Source organism: Pezoporus occidentalis, unplaced genomic scaffold, assembly GCF_034315485.1.
Source record: "Pezoporus occidentalis ecotype Australia unplaced genomic scaffold, CSIRO_AGI_Poc_V1 ctg1, whole genome shotgun sequence".
NCBI lineage: Eukaryota > Metazoa > Chordata > Aves > Psittaciformes > Psittacidae > Pezoporus > Pezoporus occidentalis.
Window position 1 is genome coordinate 1,898,244 of NW_026912778.1, and position 19,532 is coordinate 1,917,775.

The 19,532-nt window shown below is 35.2% G+C and overlaps 1 long non-coding RNA gene across 1 annotated transcript; it reads left to right on the forward strand.

Moving 5' to 3' along the window:
• Positions 1–313: 313 nt before the first annotated feature.
• On the forward strand, positions 314–18,863 carry LOC134159890 (uncharacterized). The gene is made up of 3 exons (XR_009963433.1): positions 314–513; positions 8,071–8,125; positions 17,673–18,863. It is a non-coding gene; the product is annotated as an uncharacterized LOC134159890 (long non-coding RNA).
• The last annotated feature ends 669 nt before the right edge of the window (positions 18,864–19,532 follow it).

Here is a 19,532-nt window from a genome sequence, read left to right on the forward strand (position 1 = left end):
TATCCTGGACACATCCATCTGGACCTGGAGTAGCCTATTACCTATTGCCTAAAATAAACCCCTGGTGTAGCAATTAGTTATTTTCTGTAAGAGGCTCTTCCTGATTTAATTCAAGGAATCCCTGCTTTCAGGCTTGTTTACTGGTAAGTAGAGGAGTTCAAAATTGAAGTGTTTGAATCCTAGACTGCAGTAAACCATGCCTTTATTGCCCATCTACAGGTTCCCTTGGCAGTAATGCTTTTTCCAGGGTAGGTTTAGATTTGTTTCAGGCAAGGTGGAGACTTAATTTTCCAGTAAATTGGCATCACTGACATTTGTGAGTGAAAAAGGGGCAACTCACAGGTGAGCCAAGTACGTTAGCTCTCAGGTCAAAGCAGATTAATAGTAGATCCAGAGTACAGATTGCTCTACAGGGACCTTTATGGAAATACTCAGGGAGTGCTTCCTGTGTGTTACAGCTCAGGAATGATGAGTGTTTTTTTATGTTTTTACGTCCTACTTGAATGTAATCAGGTATATTTATTCCTTGACACCTGATCTTGAATAAAAAAGGAGAGAATGAAATGAGAGAAGAATATAGTATAAGATGTGATAGGGTTTGTTTTGGTTGTTGTTAAAAAAATTAAAATAAATAAAGCAACCTTAAGAAAAAGTTTTCATTTATTTGATTTTTTTTTTCTCTCTGTATTTTTCCTGTAAAAAACATAGCATATATGTATCAACAGCATAAGACATGGGTGTATGTGGATGGCTTCCAGGGCAAATTCAGTAAATTTTTCAGTATATTTTGGTTGGATTCTCTGCTGGTAACAAACTGGAGCAAACTTGTCATATCAGGAACAATGTGCAATATGTTAATATTCTGTGCAGTTTCTAGTAACTGCCTTATTTTGAAGACATTTAAATTTGAACCAAAATTCCTCTATTAGCCAGTAAAAGTTTTCTATTAAAATTAAATTATATGGATCAAGATTCTTGTCAAAACTCACTAAGATTTCTGATTAAAAATCAGCAAGATCCATGCTATCTTATTTCAACCATTTGCAATAATCCAGATTTTTGTTTAGATAGTAAAGATGGTGATATCTTGCATTACATAAATTTTTCAGGAGTATTAGAATGATTTTAGCTTATAGTTGATTTATAATATAAATATAAATAAAATGTAATAATCACTATTTGATTTGTGTGTGTGTATGCATGTTTGTGAAGCTCACAAACATTGGGCTCTATTAGCTTCTCCACAATTATTTAAAATATTCTGGAATGGCAATTTTACGCCTGAGAAACAACTCTGGAAACTTCCTCTGAAGTAGAAAACATATTATGAATTCATATACATACATATATAGTTTTAAGTTTTCTATGTGGGATAAATGAGACTGTCAGTATTTGAATTGTTCTGTCACAGACAATTTCACATTTTTAGTGTTCTGAATTTTAGCATATTCGGAATTACTGTAAGCCTGGTCCAATGAACAGATTGCTGCTTTATGGCTTGTTTGTTACATGTTTAATGGATCCTTACACTTGACCTCCAAGCATAACTGTGAACTATATTAAAAAAAAAATGAAGAAGTGAAAAAAAATAAAATTCAAGAGACAGCAAATGTCTCAGTCTATATGGTTTGAGTACACAAGAATAAATTTATATTATAGTAAGACTGGCTGGAAGCAAAATTAGAGATAGTAGAGTGGGTAAAAAGCAAATTGGAATCCTTGAAGCTAAGAAGGGATTGCTAACTCATCCTGAGTGTATCAAGAGATATACCGAATGGAATTGCTGTTAATTCTTTAAGTCTATCAGCCACTTTCTACTTACAAAACCTGTTGAAACAGAAGGCCTGAGCATGATAACATGTTGGATTTCTGCCCCTCAAGAATAAGCAGCAAACACCCAACTTCAATATTTTATTTTATCTTTTTTTCTCAATATGCAAGCCCAGTCCAAAGTACTGAATGATATTTAAACTCTGCTTTGAAGATAGGCTTTCTCATTGATTTAACAGTATTTAAAGCACAAGAAGCATCAGTTATTTCCCCTCCTAGTCCAGGGTGAGTGGCATGATATTTGTAGTTCAGAAAAGGTCAGAACCTTGCCCGGTACTTGTTTGGACAGAATACTGTTTGAAATCAAAGCATTGGCATTCAATTTTATAAAATCAGATCCCACTCACAGAGTCTTCATGAGTGAGTGCTTGGTGGTTTTGCAGTTTATATCCTCAGGTCTCCAATTTCTATACCCAAATAATGGGGACTGATTAGTTAGTATTTCTAAAAGATTCAGTTGAAGCATTTTGTCCTGATTCCTTCAGGAACTTTTTGTCAGAGACAGAAACAAAATCTAATATTCCATGAAAGTGTAGGAAAGTAAAAATTCTTAAGTCATATGATTATTTTTTCTTCCCCTGAAGTATCTCTTTTGATTTGCCACAACCCTTCCAGCTCCTGAAGGAAATGAAATCAAGATCATTCTCTTCAAAGTAGAGACTTGTTATTTATTGAATGAATAAAATGTATGTAATTATGCAATTTACTCTATTGTAATTCAGAAATACAGAGGAGAGAGGCGAATTAATTTAAACATGCCACCTTAATTAAACACTTGTTTGGCTTTCTATTTTCACCCAGTCACCTGAAAAGCTTCTGGAGTTGCAGGTGGAATGTTTGTTAACACTGCTCATGCTATCCTGTAAGTAGAGGCTGCTGACAGAACTTTCTTTTCTTCTTCATCAAGCCAATATTATTTCCACATGTATCATGTATTTTATGAGCAGGCCTTACTGCTATCCTTTATCGTTGGTCAGATTTTACTTTTACATGCTGGCATAGGCTTGTGTGGTCTCCCTGTCCAGCTAGGGTGGGGAGTGTTGTCATTCATTTCTTCATACTTCATGCTTCTTGATAGCAGAGTGCTTCTTTTTGAACTCTTTATTGTAGGTTTTATTGATCCTAATTTTGATCTTTGTGCAGTCAGCTGGTAAACATAAGGAATGAAAACAGAATTATAAGTTGTCAGGCTTACACTAAATTCCTTTCTTGGGAAGGACTTCAAGTTTAGACTAATTTTCTTTAAAGCTTTTTTTTTTTTTCAAAAAGACACAGAAATGTCATGGCTCGAGCCCCAGAAGTGATCTTTCCATAGGCAAACTTTCATGATTGCAGTGGAGTTTTATTTGGTTGGTTTCACAATTCTTTGTGATTCTGCTGACCAGGCAAAAAGTATACCTTCTTCTTCATCATGCTTTCAGAGGTATTTAACACCACAGAAACATCAGCTACAGTTTTGGTTTGCCTTTTTTTTCCAATTTTTATGAGTCTTATCATTTAATTTTAATTTCTCCATATGTATAAGCTCAAAAAACCCAGCTATAATTACTCAGTGCCTCTGAGTAATTATAGCAAACCTTCTAAGAGTAAAGTGAAAACCAATCTATTTTTTTTAGGATAAGAGAATATTGTGAATTGTCAAACTGGGTCTTTCATTTTCTTTTAGCTAAAAGTAAACAGGCTGTGATTCTAATAGTTATATAGTCTTAAAACAACACTTTATATCAGTTTTCTTCATGTTTATTTGACACAACTTTGAGTTCAGTTTGTACCTTTTTTTAGTAATAAGGATACTAAGACATGTTAAATTAGAGGTTGAACCAGATATCTGTTTCTAGGATGCTCAGTACTCACAGCATTTGCATACTTTATCTACATGACTCTAGCAGAAACACCATCATGTACAGTATCAGCAATTCAGTATATATGTTTCTTTAACAGCCAGGTGAAAGGAAACACTGACCTTGCCTCCAGTTGCCTAAAATCCAGGTCGATTCAATAAATTTCCTTACCTATTGTCCTTTTCACCTGCAAAGATTATACTTGTTCCCATACAATGCTAGATAAAAACCACAGTAAAAGCTGTGAATGTCTTTAGTTGTTATCGTTTCAGTATGAAAAATAAAGATTCACAGACCCTGCTGAGCTGGTGATAGAATAAAAAATGGATCATTAATGCTCTTAATAAAATACAAATTGTCATTTTTTTTTTAAAGTGCAGCCAGTTTTGGTCTTTCTTTTTGCCTTCCTGAAAATGTCAGCTCTGACATAGTTCTTCATTCCCACATCACTTTCATTTTGTTTTTCAGCTTTGACTTAATTTATAATTAAAAAAAAAATAAATCATTGATTCACTGACTTGCTGATCTGTTCACCAAACAGTTCAAATGAAGCAATTATCCTATCGACCTCTTTGCATTTTATGTTTGCTTTGCTTCCACTTTCAGTCTGGATGCTGTAGTGTTCTGCTTTTAGGAGGTGTGAAAAGTTTTGGAGTTGCAAATAAGCATGCTGTGATTTTTTATGCTATTCTATGACTTCTCATTTAGGAATTTAAGATTTTCTCCTCTCCATCATAGCTGTGTTTGAAGAGATGGTTGATTTAATATCAAAGCCCTCCTAGCGATTAGTAATACACTACTTCTGCATGGCTGTTAGCTCCTCTGTAGGAGCACTTTGCATTTCCCTTTCATATTTGCAAGCTTTACAAAGATGTTTTTCTTGTTTTTTCTTAGTAGTCTTCTAGAAAGTTAACAAGGTAAATAATTCTATCTACTCCCTAACAAAGTTTTTTTGTTTTTTTCTTTTTTTTCTGAAAGAAAACCAAATTTGCTCTTTTAGTCTTCCCTCAGAAATGGCCATGAGTCTGCGATCCTGTTTTGCTTGTCAGCCTTGGAAGATCATCAAAATTTTTCAACTGAAACTGCAGGATAACGTGCAGTTTTTGAGCAAACCCCTTCAGATCACCACAGTTCACTAATTACTCTGCAAACATAGGCCAAAATGAGTTGACATATAGATTTAATTCCAGTTTCAGTGGTTAATATGATGAACAAAAGATTCGTAATTATTATGAAAGCAGTTCTTAGAAATCAGTCTAATTAGGACTTTTGTTTGCTTGCTAATGTTTTTTAAACGTGAATATTCTGCTTCTTCATTTCTTTGGAAGTTACCACATCTTCAGTTGCTATAGCACCATCTTATAAACATAAATAAGAAATCAGCATAAAAAACCCCTCTCTGTCTGCCTAAATGCCAGATACTTTCTGAACTGACTTATGCCAGTGACTGGAGTTAGATTCACACTTATTTGTATCTGAAAATGTATGGACACAAACAGAAAAGCTGATTGTGCAACATTTTGAAGAGCATACTGCCTCCCATTCTGCCTGTCTGGTTGTTCAAGCAGGATTTTTAATATCTGGAACTTCTCAAGAAGCTTATATATGGTTTTTAACCCAATAATAATGCACCCTGGGGAAGTCTAATGTAACATGATCAATTATAGAGAGGTAATAATTTTAACTATTTACCTTGTTATTGATTGATGGCTTGGCTTCGCGAGCGAAGATTTGGAAAGGGCTTTAACCATGCTTACTGCAAGCACGATGACCAAGGGCAAGTGGGATATGTAAACCTGGTTGGGAAAAAAAAGGTGCTTCGGCAATCAGGAAGTGTCCGACCAGGACCTTCATCTCCTGCGCAATCTCGAGCTACCCATGTGCTGGTCCGCCCGCATGCAAGGTTGGATCTGCAGCTTCTCATGCACCTTGTCACCTACCGTTTAGACCCTCGCCTGTCCATACAGACAGGTGAGAGTGAGCCCTTCCAGCCCGCCCAGTGGATTTTTTAGGTGAGGCGCAGCTTGCGCAGAACTGGCCCCACCCTTTACACCTGAGGTTTAACTGCCACAGCGTAGTTAGCTGGATGGTGACAGCAAAGTCTACAGGTCATAGGTTTTGTAAGAGTGTCCTTCTCTATGATGGAAGACCATGCAAGGCCAGATGAGCTCCATCAGCCCGGGTTTGAAGATAGGAGTATTCCTTCTTCTATAAGGAAGGCCTGTCTTCGCAAACAAAGAATCAGGAAGGGCTTTAACCCACACATTCTGAACAAGACTGTCATCTCCTGGGTCAGTCTCGGGCGACCAACGATGCAACAGCACAACATCAAGCGTCTAGGTGGGATTCTTAGAGGCGTTCAGTCATAAGCCCGCAGATGGTAGCCCCGCGCCAGTGGCTCCTCAGCCAAGTGCACGCACCAGGGGTCTGAACATGCTGTTTCTCTCATACTGAGCAGGATTAGTATTGCAACAGCACATCAGTAGGGTAAAACTAACCTGTCTCATGTTACCTTGTTATAGTAAAGCCATAAACAGCAGATAATTCTTTCTGTTGGGCTAAACATGCCAGCAGTACCTTGATAACGCTTTGGTGTCACTTACAATGAAAGTCTTTCACTTTAAAACCTACGTAAAGCATGATATTTACACACATATACAAACACACGCATATGTGGGAGAGCACGTGGTGTTTTTAACTCTATGTTTTCTTAGGCCAGTTTTATAGCTGGGTAGTATAATTGACTAAAATAGAGTTATTTTTGATTTACAGTTCTGCAGGTCAAAGGACAATCAATGTTCATGTAATTGAGTTTTTGAAAAACATTGAAGACTTTTTGTGTATCAGCACAGTGAACCTGTAAATGATCTGTGCTCTGGTATATGCACTGGGGAGACAAGGATTTTGCATTTTCAGTGGTGATTTGTAGTCTGAAATAGAATATGGTCAGTAAACAAGTCTAAGTCATAATCTCGTCCAAACTCCTGACATGATGGGAGAAATTAAGGTAGGGGTAACTTATAATTGCAGATGAAATACAGTGAGGAAATGGTGGCTCAAATTTGGCTGTGATTAAGGAAAAGATCCCATCAGGTTCTCCTATGATTTGAAAGTGAATGATAAAAAGGTACAAAAAAATGTCATCACTGATCACTGAGCAATCGTCTGTTTGTGAGAAACAATGTGAGCATGTGAGAGCCTACAGAAGTCTCTGTCGATAAAACCTTTCCCCTTGATCTTGTAATCCCTTCAAGTTCGAGGTGAAGCTATACCATCTGTACAGTTTCATAGCTTTTTTTATACAAAAAACCAGAAATTTTGGAAGAGGTGAAATATTTTTCTCTGTGCCACGGCTCTTGGAAGTTAACTAGATTGTATTAAAAGCAAGTAATCTGATTTTCTTTCAGCTTGTGCAAGGAATCTTAAGAGTTACCATATTTTGGAATACTTTTCTGCCTTTAACAAGGCACTATCAGGTGATACCTCATTTCCTATATACTACTTTCAGAGATGTTTGAGCAGTGTAGGCCATCTATCGTACTTACTATATGCATGAATTATACCTTTACCTGTACCTAGAAAACTGGATGCTTGTTTAATTAAAGTTTCTGCCAGCTCAGAGTCAAGAATTGATTTGCAGGATTAGTCCACATTTTAAATTAATATCCTTCCTACCGTGCAATTAACTGTACTTCAAAGGGTTGCTTTCAGTCTGTTCTTTTTTTGTTTTTTGTTTTTCCTCTAAGTAATTAACTATCCATTGGTCCAAAGAGAGTAACTCTTCTTACCTGAAATATACCAGAATCAGCCAACTGCTTAAGTGCAGATACCTGAATATGAGCTGCTGGCTGTTCTTGCCTGGATTTGAAATGATGTAATTAGTGAGATTGGTCTAAGCAGAGAATTTTCCACAGAATATTTTAGTATTGCTTCTTTTTTATTTTGCAATAGGAAAAGATACTATAATCAAGCAAATTCCGCATACCCATAAGCACTGTTGTGCCACATTTTGGAATGACGGTGGCCAGTAGCAGTATCTCTCAAACTGATCTTTGAGGTCACAGGTATGTTGACAAAAGCATTTGCTTATGCAAAATGTGGTGACTAAAAGAAAATAATGGGAGTGTATTCACATCATCAATGTGGTTGTCTAAGTTAGGCTGATTTCCCTAAACCTCCTGCACCACTGAGACTTGCTCATCGATTCTCCAGATATTCAGGATAGTATATTAATTTTGTTTCTCTGAATTGCACAGAGCAACAGCCTTCCTTCCTCCAGTGACTGCAATTTAGGTCTAAGGAGACTAATATGTTAACCAGCCTCAGATAGGCTCTGGGAATTCAGATATATGAATATTCATCATGTCCATGTGTAAATTTCTCTTACTTTCTGTTGCAGTGCCTAGAAAATGGAAAACATTGAAAGGAAAATCAATGTTACTCAAGAATGGAAGGTGAGGACTTACAGAATTGCATTAAGAAATTTTTGTCCTTGGTAAGATACTTCTGGTCATCTTTGAGATAATTCCTTGGTCTTTTGTGAGGTGTTGAAACATAAGGATTTTTTTTTATTTATTTCACCTTGAGTGACTGCTCATAGAATTAAACAGAATGAAGTCCTGTCATTGTTTGCATTTTTGGAATCTTTTTCCTTTTGGGAAATAATACTGCCTTTGCTTACTCTGAGATATAGTAAACTTGAGATGCAAAGGCAAGATTAAATCCTAACAAGTGTTTCCTAAAGTGCTGCAAGAATACAGATACTTTTTAAGATTAGCTCTCAATTAATTACGTTCTAGATCTTTGCTTATCTAAGACACAACTTCAGAAAAGTGCATTTCCAAGGTTATATACAGGGATATAGTTCTGTTGCTGGTTACATTGATTAGAAGAGTCTAGGACTTTTTAGACTGTGTCAGAATCACATACCTGAAAGGATGTTTTGCCAGAGAAACATTCTGGGTGTAAGTTTTTTACTAGTTTATTCAGGAGAAATTAGTATGTCTAAATTCAAGTTCTTTTACTCAAATAAAAAGCATTAGCATATTAATTCAAGATCTTTCCTGTGGCAAGGTGAGTAAGAGTATCTTTTTCCTTTTATACTGGTTATGTGTCTTATTTCTTCTTTGGGTAGTGTTGACTCAAGTAATTTACCATGTGCAGTGGAAGCAGACCTGAAGAAAAAAAAAAAGAGATACAGTGTTTATTTTGCAGAGCTTCACTTAATCAAATACAGTGAAATCTGTGATGTCGCTGTTTTCTGTTGTCTTAAGACCATTGTCTTAAGACAACAATAAATTAGTTATCTTCAGACAAATGAGAGATTTTAGGTGACTGATTTGAGGCCAGTGTCATAGAAGATGCACAAAGACAGGGACGAGGATTTTTCTCTGTTTCACCTCAGAAGATCTGGGGAGATTACTACAGTGATATAGTTGCAAGCAATATTTTGACCTAGGTCCTATTTTCACACAAACTCTTTAAAGCCGTATGATACCTCTCAGACACCAGAGGTAACAGCTACACCTGCCACTTTCATTACAATGAAGAAAATGTCGTTAGCTAAAAGTTGCATTTTGTGGAAAAAGTATAATATGGGAGAAATACTGAAAGAGATAAATCTACCATATGGGTTTTTTTGTCACCTAATGGCTAGAAGTAGTGTCCAACAACTGGCAGTCCCTACTGGAGAAAGGAAGTAAATCAAGGAAGATGGTAGAAGTTATTACATTTGCAGTTATTTATAACCTTAGAAATGGAAAACCTAAGAACTTGGCAGGAAACTTTGATGTATGGCATAAGTTTTTTGTGTGATTTGCCTCAATTCTGAAATAAATGTTTAGCAGCTGATATTCTAGAATAAAGTACTACGGGTAGAAAAAATATTTGCAACTTTTCTGTACCTGGACTCTTACTGAACCCTTGTCATATAGATGCATATAAGTACATAGATTTAGATTTCATTGCTATATGGATTTGTGTACTTGTTATAGTAAAACTGTATATTAAACTGAAAATTTTGTTACCGGGTCTACTAGCTATAAATATTTCATTTAACTACAGTTTGAGAGTTATATTTTTTCTATTATTTATAATTAAATATAAAACTTGTACCTTTACAGTTTCATTATTTTTGCTTTTAAAAATATATTCAAGACTTTTTTTTGTATGCAGATCGGACTGTTAGTTTTAAAGCACTGTAAATCAGTAGTATTACAGTCTTCTTAAAAGAATCTTCTGTGCTTCTACGTCACCTACAACATGAGTGTTGTTTGTTGTGGAGTGCTGAGTGGGAAAGGAAATTCTACTTTGAATTTCTTGCAAATCTCTTCAGTTTTCTGATTCTGATGACAATTTACATTTATATCCATCATAAACCAGAAAAATATGATTTTGTAAATCTGAAAGTCTTACAAGCTGAATGTCTGACTCCACTTGTCCAGCATGAATTCTGAGTGATTTAAAAAGGCAAATGATCGTTCTCTGCTGGCTTTCAGTTTGCAGTGTGGTCTTACTGAAATCTAACTTTCCTATCTAGTAAGCACAGGTTGTATATTTAGTAAGGGCATTGTGTTTGCCAGGAAAAAAAGATTCATTCTGCCTGCCATCCTGACTGGTTGAGTTCTGTAGGGATGGAAACTGAAAACATAACTTATGTAACCAGACCTTTCTAATTGACTTTTACAGCTCTACGGGGGTAATGATAACAGTATGAGACTATTATATCGTCGTTTATAGTAACAGCTATCCTTCAGAAAAGGTGGCTAGTATATATGCCTTCTGCACCTTCTCATATTGCCTAAGAGAAGCCAAACCCTAAAATGTGTCATATACGTATAATTCTGCTTCCTTAACAGGCTAAGGAATCTCATGGGAGATTCAGCTCAGGTGCTGTTGGCTGGAGACGTGGCTGAAGAGAAAGAAGGGCATGAATTCTCACATGCAGTGCCCTGCCATTAGTGCTGGAGGTAGCACATTTGCAGATGATAGTACTGATGAAGGAGATTGCTTGTACTTTCTAGATAGGCAGAGTACACTGCCTTGAGCAGTGCTGCTGGTAGTTTAGTTTAAAGCATTGGATTTGTGACAGCATGATGCTCTGTCCTGGCTAATTTTTCTTGCTGAGAGGTAAGACAGATTAATCTGAACTCAATACTGTGCTACTGCTGGTGCACACTGCTAAACAAGGCAACCCTGGAGTGCAGCACTGTAATCCTGTGCATTCCCTTCATTATTCCTGGGCTGAACGACTTGCTTTTCCATAGACTGCTAGACCTTGGGAAAACATAGCATTATTTCTGTGAGGGTACAAAATCATTCTGTAGTAAAACACCTCAAAGGAGGAAAGGACAGAGAAAAGTCAAGGTGCAAGGGTAAAAATTGAGGTATATATGCCTCTTAAGGGTATAATTTTGAAAAATATTCTTGAAGGATCCATCCCAGCCTCACTTGTCAGCTGTGCTGCAAATAGATGCCTTCTGCCTTCCTGGTCCACCCAGTACAGATCAGATGACAGACCATGAATACTAATGCCGCACTGGCAGAAGTGTTAGCACAGATGTATACCATAAAAGCTAGAAAATAATTTGCTTCATCACTCACTTGCCTTTGTAGTCAGTTACCTGTTGTCCAAGGCAGTTGAAAAAAGAAATGCCTCTGTAAGGGTGAACATTTCTGATTTTACTCCTTTGCACAATAATCACCTATGATGCTATTTAGTCCTACTGTGGATAACATGATACATGTGTGGATACATGTGAAAATATCACTGAAGCATTCCATTTATGATTCAGCCTTGCTTGTTATAGGTAGAAATGGAAGTCATGACAAAACTATTGGTTCAGCTGAAGCAAGTTTTAGTTCAAAAGACAATAACATAGCTGGTCTTTATTGCAAGATATTATGTTTTGGTCCCTGCTTTTAGTATTGCCTAGTTGCATTCAGGCATTGCCAAACTTGTCACAGACAATAGCATATATTCTTTCTTTCCTATTAATGCTGTTATGCAAATTTGTTACCTTGGATAACAGAATAAGAAAACAATCAGAAGAATTCTAGGTGTTCCTGCTCCGGCAGGGGGATTGGACTAGATGATCTTTTGAGGTCCCTTCCAATCTCTAGCATACTGTGATACTGTGAATTTTTTTTCATTGCTGTTAGTGCTATTTTTGAGAGCTTTTACAGTCATTTTGCTAAACTGGGAATAACAGCACTTTGAGAGGGTTGACAGAGCTCTAAATTCATCAAAATATGTTGCAGTCTTTTCCAGCTCAGAAAATGTTTACAGGACTGAGAAAAACATATATGTGAGAAAAATAGGTTTTGGCTCTTTTCCTGGAACCCATTTCTGTTTTTTTCTCCTGATGATGTTTTGGATCTACATTATGCTTGGCTGAGAGTATTAAAGGTGAATTCTACACCTTGATACATAAGATATTGGTCATATTTATGATCTTTTAAAACACCTGATTATAAACTAGTACAAAACAATTAAAGTAAGCACAACAAACTAAAGTGTCATTAGGAATTCACCAGGGAGATGAGACCAATGTTTTTGACTATGTATAAATGAAAACGGTACCTATTACTTTGCAGCAGAATATTGTTGAGAAAGCTGTAAAAAAACGCCTCTTTACTTGGATTGTTACAAGTAGTCTCTGTCTCTGACCACACATTCTTCTTTGCATCATATGCTTTATAATAAGAATGAAAGTATCAAACCAGAAAGTTTTGTTATTTTGGGCTTGTTTGTTGTTTTTTTGTTTAATTTTTTTTCCACTGAGTTTGAGATGTACATTAAAAAAAGGTTAAAAACTGTCAGAGACATCTCCCTTTAAATTATTATGCAAAATGAAGGAGTCTGGTTCTAATCTTAGAGCCTTTAATTGGCTTTAGTGAATAAAAGATAAGTGGATTTTATACCCTATTTAAAATATGTATATATATATGTGTACATATATAGACACATGAAACTGCAGGAGATAGCCAATGTAGCCAATGTCACTCAGAAATCCTAGTTAGAGGTGGTGGATGTTTAGACAGTTCTAAATATACTAAAAATATTGTTCTCTGCCAAACCATTAAATGTCATATGCTAGATGCAAGAAAACAGTTCTGCAAGGTGGGCTAACCAAACATAAACATGTTAGTACATGCATTTTCTGGGAAGAAAAAAGCCCAACAATCAAATAGACAAATTCCCTCCCCAAACCAACTTATTATTTTAATAAATACATTCCATTTTATTATTTCCATTGCACCTGTAAGTGTAAAAACACAATATCTGATGTGCATATTTTCTAGATTGTTTCTTTTTTCTTGTAGCAAAAAATTTTACTTTGTGAATGTTAAGAGCAGATAAGAAAGTTGTAATGAACTTCTTTTGAAAAAAGTGCAATAAAAAGCTAAAGCTATGAACAGCCCAAAAAATCAATAGTTTAGCCCTGACCTTTCCGATCTATCTGCTACAGAATATATCTTTTTATAATATGATGGTAATTAGTCCCAAATACATGAGGAGTCTGATCTCTTGTATGATTTGAGAACCTTCACTGGTGTCATGAATTTAGAGGTGGCCAGAGGCTACTCTTGCTGTTAGGAAAATTCAGTCATAATTCTGTGTCCTGTGAAATGCTCTGTCTCACCTTGCTTATTCCTGAAAGCAGTCTGGTCAGAATGGGTGTTTTCTTCAAGGTCTACAAGAAGTTATTCACTTTCTGTCTCTTTCTGCCTAAGCACTTGGGAAGGAGAGGAATGAAGCTAGCAGACAGCAGAGTGCTGCTTTTGGGGCTCTGGTTTTGGGTGGATTGTCAAATCGAACACCCAGTTTTTGTCAACCTCTTAGCCTGCAAAAAAGTGTTGCAAACAACTTTTTCCATTAATGTGCATTGGCTAGCTTTTACTTATCTAGCTGACTACTACCTATCTATCTAACCTTGATATCATCTGTCTAGTTGTCCTAGCCAAAGAATGTACTTTATGGCCGTTTCCAAATGACTTTTTTGAGTTTTTTTTATCATCATGTCCAATGAATGAAACACCTTTTAAGACTATCAGAGAGTTGATCAAACACTGTTTTGGGCCTGCATGAAAAGAAAAAACTGTACTCTACTGATATGAATCTAATGTAACTTCAAAAAAATTATTTATAATTTCAGTTCTGATAACTCCCTCTGTGGTGTGACTAGAAGGAAATTACTTAGTGTACTAGGTATTCTTTAAGTGGTCTTCAGTGTGTGTCATGTTAATGCCCAAGTTAAAAAGTCCACCTCAAACTAAGAAAGAGGCTACCTCACAGATGAAGGTTAGAGTATGAAAAATGTTGCCACATAAAAACTTAGGAGCCTTCAAGGAAGTGGAACCCTTAAACTGATGTAAGAAAACTGGAGAATTAGCAAGTAAAGCTCCTAAGGCAGAGGCACAATAATAATTCTTAACAAAGAAAAAGACCAACAGAATAGTTAAAACAATTTATGATACAATTGTCTATAAAACAGCTATTAAATCTGACAAAAAAAAAAGCTCAGCTCAGAAGCTTTGGTGTACCTCAATAGAAGCACTAAATAATGATCTCCTTCATTGAGAAAGTACATAAACTTTTGGAAAGACTAGCATTAAAATATTATATCTTTACAAATACCTATGATTTTATGCCTTAATAGTGGTATTTCAGGCATAAACCAGGACATAAATCAGGAAAACACAACATATTATTAATAGGACAGTAATTTAACCTTGTAAAGGATACTTCAGCAGTCTCTGGTACTGCCTGAAGTCCAGCAGACATTGCTGGAGGAACTTTTTTAAGGTTATAGGCTTAGTCTGTTTCTGTTAGTAAAAGGACACGATGGTAGTCGCAGCAATTCCCATGCTTAGCCAGCCAGAAGACTATTTTCTATACCCTCAAGCCATATATTTTATGTATGATCTGTTGAAGAGGTTTTTAACTTGTTTATGTCTTCCACCTTTAGCTTTATATGCATATTTATGAATTTTGTATTCTGAAAGGGCAGAATCATACTGGCCTTAACCCAGTCAGTTTTGTTGATAATGCTGATTTTTTTTTAGCTCTATGGTTCTATCTATAATATTTTTTTCCTTTCAGATATAAGTTAACACTTATTAAAACTGTATCTTAGAAAATAGGCGCTACTCCTTTTACTCTCTTATTCAAAACCAGCTGGACTAGTTGTACCTTGCGTTAAAATGATCAACTTATGCGCAAAATAGTCAAAAAATCATGTTAGTGCAAACTGGATGAAGAAATTTAGGTGCAAAGCTATTCAGGGTGTTGGATATAATACTTTGAAACTCCTCATAACTGTTCAGTTTTAAATATTGGTCCATCCAACTGCTAATAGTGTACACTATTTTCTTTGTTTTGGCAAATAGTTGTTGAATTGATGTTTACAGGAATATCTGCATGTATGCAGAAAAAAGCATTTGTGTACAAAACTCAGTGGATTTACATAGATAAATGTTTCATAGTTCTTGGAGTAGGGTCTTTGCATTTATGGGAAAACACAAAGTGCTGAATTCTGTAGCTAGTAAGTTGCAGTACATGATTTAGACAAAATGTTCTGTAGGAGTTCGTAGAAATCTGGGTCTCAAGAGACATACTCTGATGAAATGATTTCCATTGATGGGAACCTGGCATCCATCCAGGGTCAAGCCACTACATTCAGATATTTAGTTAAGTATAAATGCGGTAAATATAGTACTACAGTGCTTCACTATGGAGTTAGAGTAACTCTCTCCGCTGATCTAGTCTCTCTGGAATTAATATTTTTATGGTCAGATTAGAAAAATTAGAATAAATAAAAAATGAGTGGTTAATGGCATAATTGCTGTAATGTAAAAGACAGTATTTCAGCTCTTTTGTTTACCTAAACAACTCACTAAACCACAATTTTAATGGCAAATATGCTAGAAACATTCTGCCCTTTGTGTAAATCCAGAATTCTGTTTGCTCCTAATGTAGAGTCTCAGTTCATTTGAAGCAGCTCTCAGCTCTTTTATGAAAGGATTCCCTTTTTGAATTTGCAATCTCTTTTAGAGATAGACTGGTTGTTACACAGCTGGCATTGTTATTGCACAGTCCCATTTTAGTAATCTATACTAGCCATCTGTACACACTCAAAACCCTCCCAGATAAACGCCCAGCCTTTCTACAGTCCAAAGGTGTATACTTACATTTTGAGGTGGATAAAAGATGAGAATTTAATGGGAACATAAAATTTGACTATTAGGAGAATAGTCTTTAGAGGAACTGCTTCCATGCATTAAGAAAAAAAAAGGATTCAGATCTTCACATTAACCAGTTTAAATATTTTTTGACCAAGCTAATTTTATTATGAACATGATAAAAAAAATCAAATTCTTAAGTTTTAATGGTTTCCTAAGGCTCTTTAAAGATTTTGTCTAAAACTTAGGCAATTCAATAGTAATTAATTGTAACTTCAAAAAAAATACAAACCAAAAAACAGGTTTTAGACAAAAAAGGTAACTGATTCTCTGTGTCCTTTAAACACCCCGTTCTAAATAGACAGTGTGATAAGTATTTGATAAGTATAATTTATAAGTATTTACAATTTAGTTTCCTTTCATTCAGGTGTACAAGATGAGTAAGCAATGAAATTAGCCCGCACTTATTTTAGGCCTTTTTTTTTTCTCTTAAGCATTTTTCTCTTTTCTAAACTAAAATCTTAGCTTAAAAAGAAAAAAAACAAACAACAAAACCCTCACATTTTCACTATCCTGTCAAACTTTGGGTATTTTGGTCTTAGGTGAATGTTGCAGCTGTACACACAACAAATTCCTATGGTCTTTTGTTTTGTTTGCTGGAACATGCTATTAAAATGACATAAAATGAAGTTAGAGATGCTTGCTGCATGCCACAACCTAACTATTTGAGATAGAGGACTGTATTGGTACAGTTGGTACTCATATTCTTTCAGATACTGAAAGGCAGTGGTGGAATTTTCATTGCAGATTTAACTTAAGTAATTACTGAGCCCAAATTCTACCTAAATTGAATTTACCTTGAGACCAAAATGGGCTTTTGTTTCTCAGATCAATGGTTGTATCTATCCCTACATTCCAACTGAAAGGAATCAAAACCATTAAAATGTTTCTTGAAACATTTTTCTGCAATGGATGATGAGAACAGTCTTTGTGCCACCAGCTTCCTTCAGGGGAAGACAATAAAAGGAAAGAGAAATGGTCCTTGCCCCTTTCCTGTATTTTTCCACCTTGCTGTCTCAGGCTCTCCTAACACAATAGCAGTTTCTGCAGGGTGAAAACAGGATAATGGGAAACATGAGGTGTCTCAGTTCCTTGTACCCTTGCTCACAAAGGAAGGGTTGTTTTTTTGCTTCTGACACAATAGATTTGTTACATAGCTTTGGAAGCCTCTTGTTTCAGTGTGGTTTCTTCTATGTCTTCAGAATAGCAAACCTTGAAGTAGTCTCTCTACATGTTATCCAAAGGAAACAACACATCTCAATTGTATCTGCATGGTGGTTTATTTTCTAAGTATGGGTTGAATTCCAGAAGTTCAATAGTTCAGAAAAAAAAGAAGATTGCTGTATCTGGTAAATTATTGATGAATCCTTTTTACCAAACTTGACATGGCATTTTTCCTGTTCACTATCTTTTTATACAGCAGTGAACTCAGAGAAGTTAATTTTTGTTGCTGCTGCGCATAATATTGTAACAGCATATCATTCATGTATGTTTGCTCTTATGGTTAGATTATAGACCCAAATATATGTAAATCATACACATGACATCAGTGCTTTTAATACTCATATCTACTTCTATTTTCAGAAGTGAAACAGATCAGTTCTTAAAATTCTCTTATTTTTCTAGCTTGACCATAAAACCAAAGAAAATGTTGACAGCTAAAGATGCTGTTGTAAGCAGAAAGTACTGAGTCTGTTTTCTGAGTGTAGAGGATGTAATTCTTAGGAGACTATTTAGGATTATCTTTTTTTTCTTCAGGCAGGAAAGGAATGAGGATAAGACATGGAATAGTGCTCAGAGAGATGGGATTAAATGGTCTGCACTGTGCCACTACAGGAAAATAAAGGATGTTATCTCACATTAATGTACAACTTTATATAATTTTTGATTTACATAATAACATAGATGTTGCTTTCAAAACTGAGTAGAAATCCTGTATAGCCATAAACTATATTGGGAGGCCAGATAGGGCAATCCTCAAAGGTGTCAGAAGAGTTCTCTTAGGGAATTTCTGAACCTCCCATTAATTCTGTCACAATCTCAAATAATGTGTCACAAAAGCCTTTCCTCCAATCATAGTAATGATGTTGAGAGCCATCAGCTTTCTGTGCAATAATACTAAGTATTGTTTAATCGATTATGTTATCAGTCATTATAAAATGTCATTTATTTTAATGCCTCTAAAAAGTCATCATATTTAAGACTTGCAGGAGATTCTGAATAATATTCAGAGACAAAATTAAAATTCCTATTTAATAAAAAAATATTTGTTGCAACTGCTGTTATACTATTTCAATGCCAAATTTAAAGAATTATCTTGCCTGCACTGGTTTGCTTGGTGATAGAGCTATGTGCATGTGCAAAATTTGTTTCTAGCAAGCAGTTTTTAACAGATAAACATAAAATAGAAATATAGTAAACTGCAAATTTTTCAGGTAATTCTGATTTTAAGATCTATTGTTGAAAATTGAAATTTAACTAGCTGAACACTAATTGACCATTTATTAGAAATATACACCTTCATTTAAATTTCAGATGATTTGTGGGCCATAATTTCAGTCAGAAGATAGAAAAAATAAATCACACTATTTTCAGAACATTTTTGATTTAATCTTCTGAGAATTATCAGCCATATTTATAGATAGCATTTCACTTGATTTATTAAATGATTCTACAGATAGTGTTTTACAGAGCATAAAATCATGGAGCTTAACACTAAGGTGACCTTCATCCGAAATGTGCATACGAAAATGATCAGTTTATGTAAGGATAGCCATTATTATTGTTTAGCTTCATGAAATAATAATTTCCATTTATGCAACAACCACTGCTGGTCTGCTCAAATAATTTACCTATAGTGTATCTTCCAGGTTTAGTTGGTAGCAAACCCAAAAATCTAAAGCATGCAAGCATGGTCATATGGGTTTTATGATTTGATTATACAATATTGTAAAACCAAAAAGAAAGCTGAGAAAAATAGTTTCTTCTCACTGAGATTATCCTTATGAAGTTTCCTTCTAATATTATTTTTTAATTTTAATGTATCGAGCACTTTCATCTAATTATTTGCTGATCATGTTGCATCTTGAAGATGTTTATGTTATTTTCTTACATCACCACAGAACAACAAAATTAATGATCATCGTTAACTTTGTGAATACCACTGCTGTCTACTCTTTGTACTCCGTTACTTCAGATTGCTGTTTTGTAAGAGAGAATAAACTAAGTAATGAAAAAGAATTTTGTTGTGGATCTAGAGTGCAAATCATTAGACCTGGTGGTGTAGAGAATAGGAAAGGAGATGTAATTAGAGTTTGAATATTATTAAGCAAAAAAAATGAGTCACAGAAAAATGATGATGGAGGTCCAATGGAGGCTGTGAGGAGAGTTAAGAGCCATGATATTTTTGTCCACTTCAGTAATTGAATCAAAACAACTTTTCTTGCTTAAGTTTGATTTTAAGATCTCTGTTCTTTTAGTACCATGTTTCCAATTAGGAGTGGAAATTTATATTCATTTACCTTTGACCTTCATTTTTTTTTCAGATTGCTTATAATTTTGCTCTTTCTGCTAGCTTTCTTACAGTGTAGCAATGGCTTTCTACTTCCATCACATTGC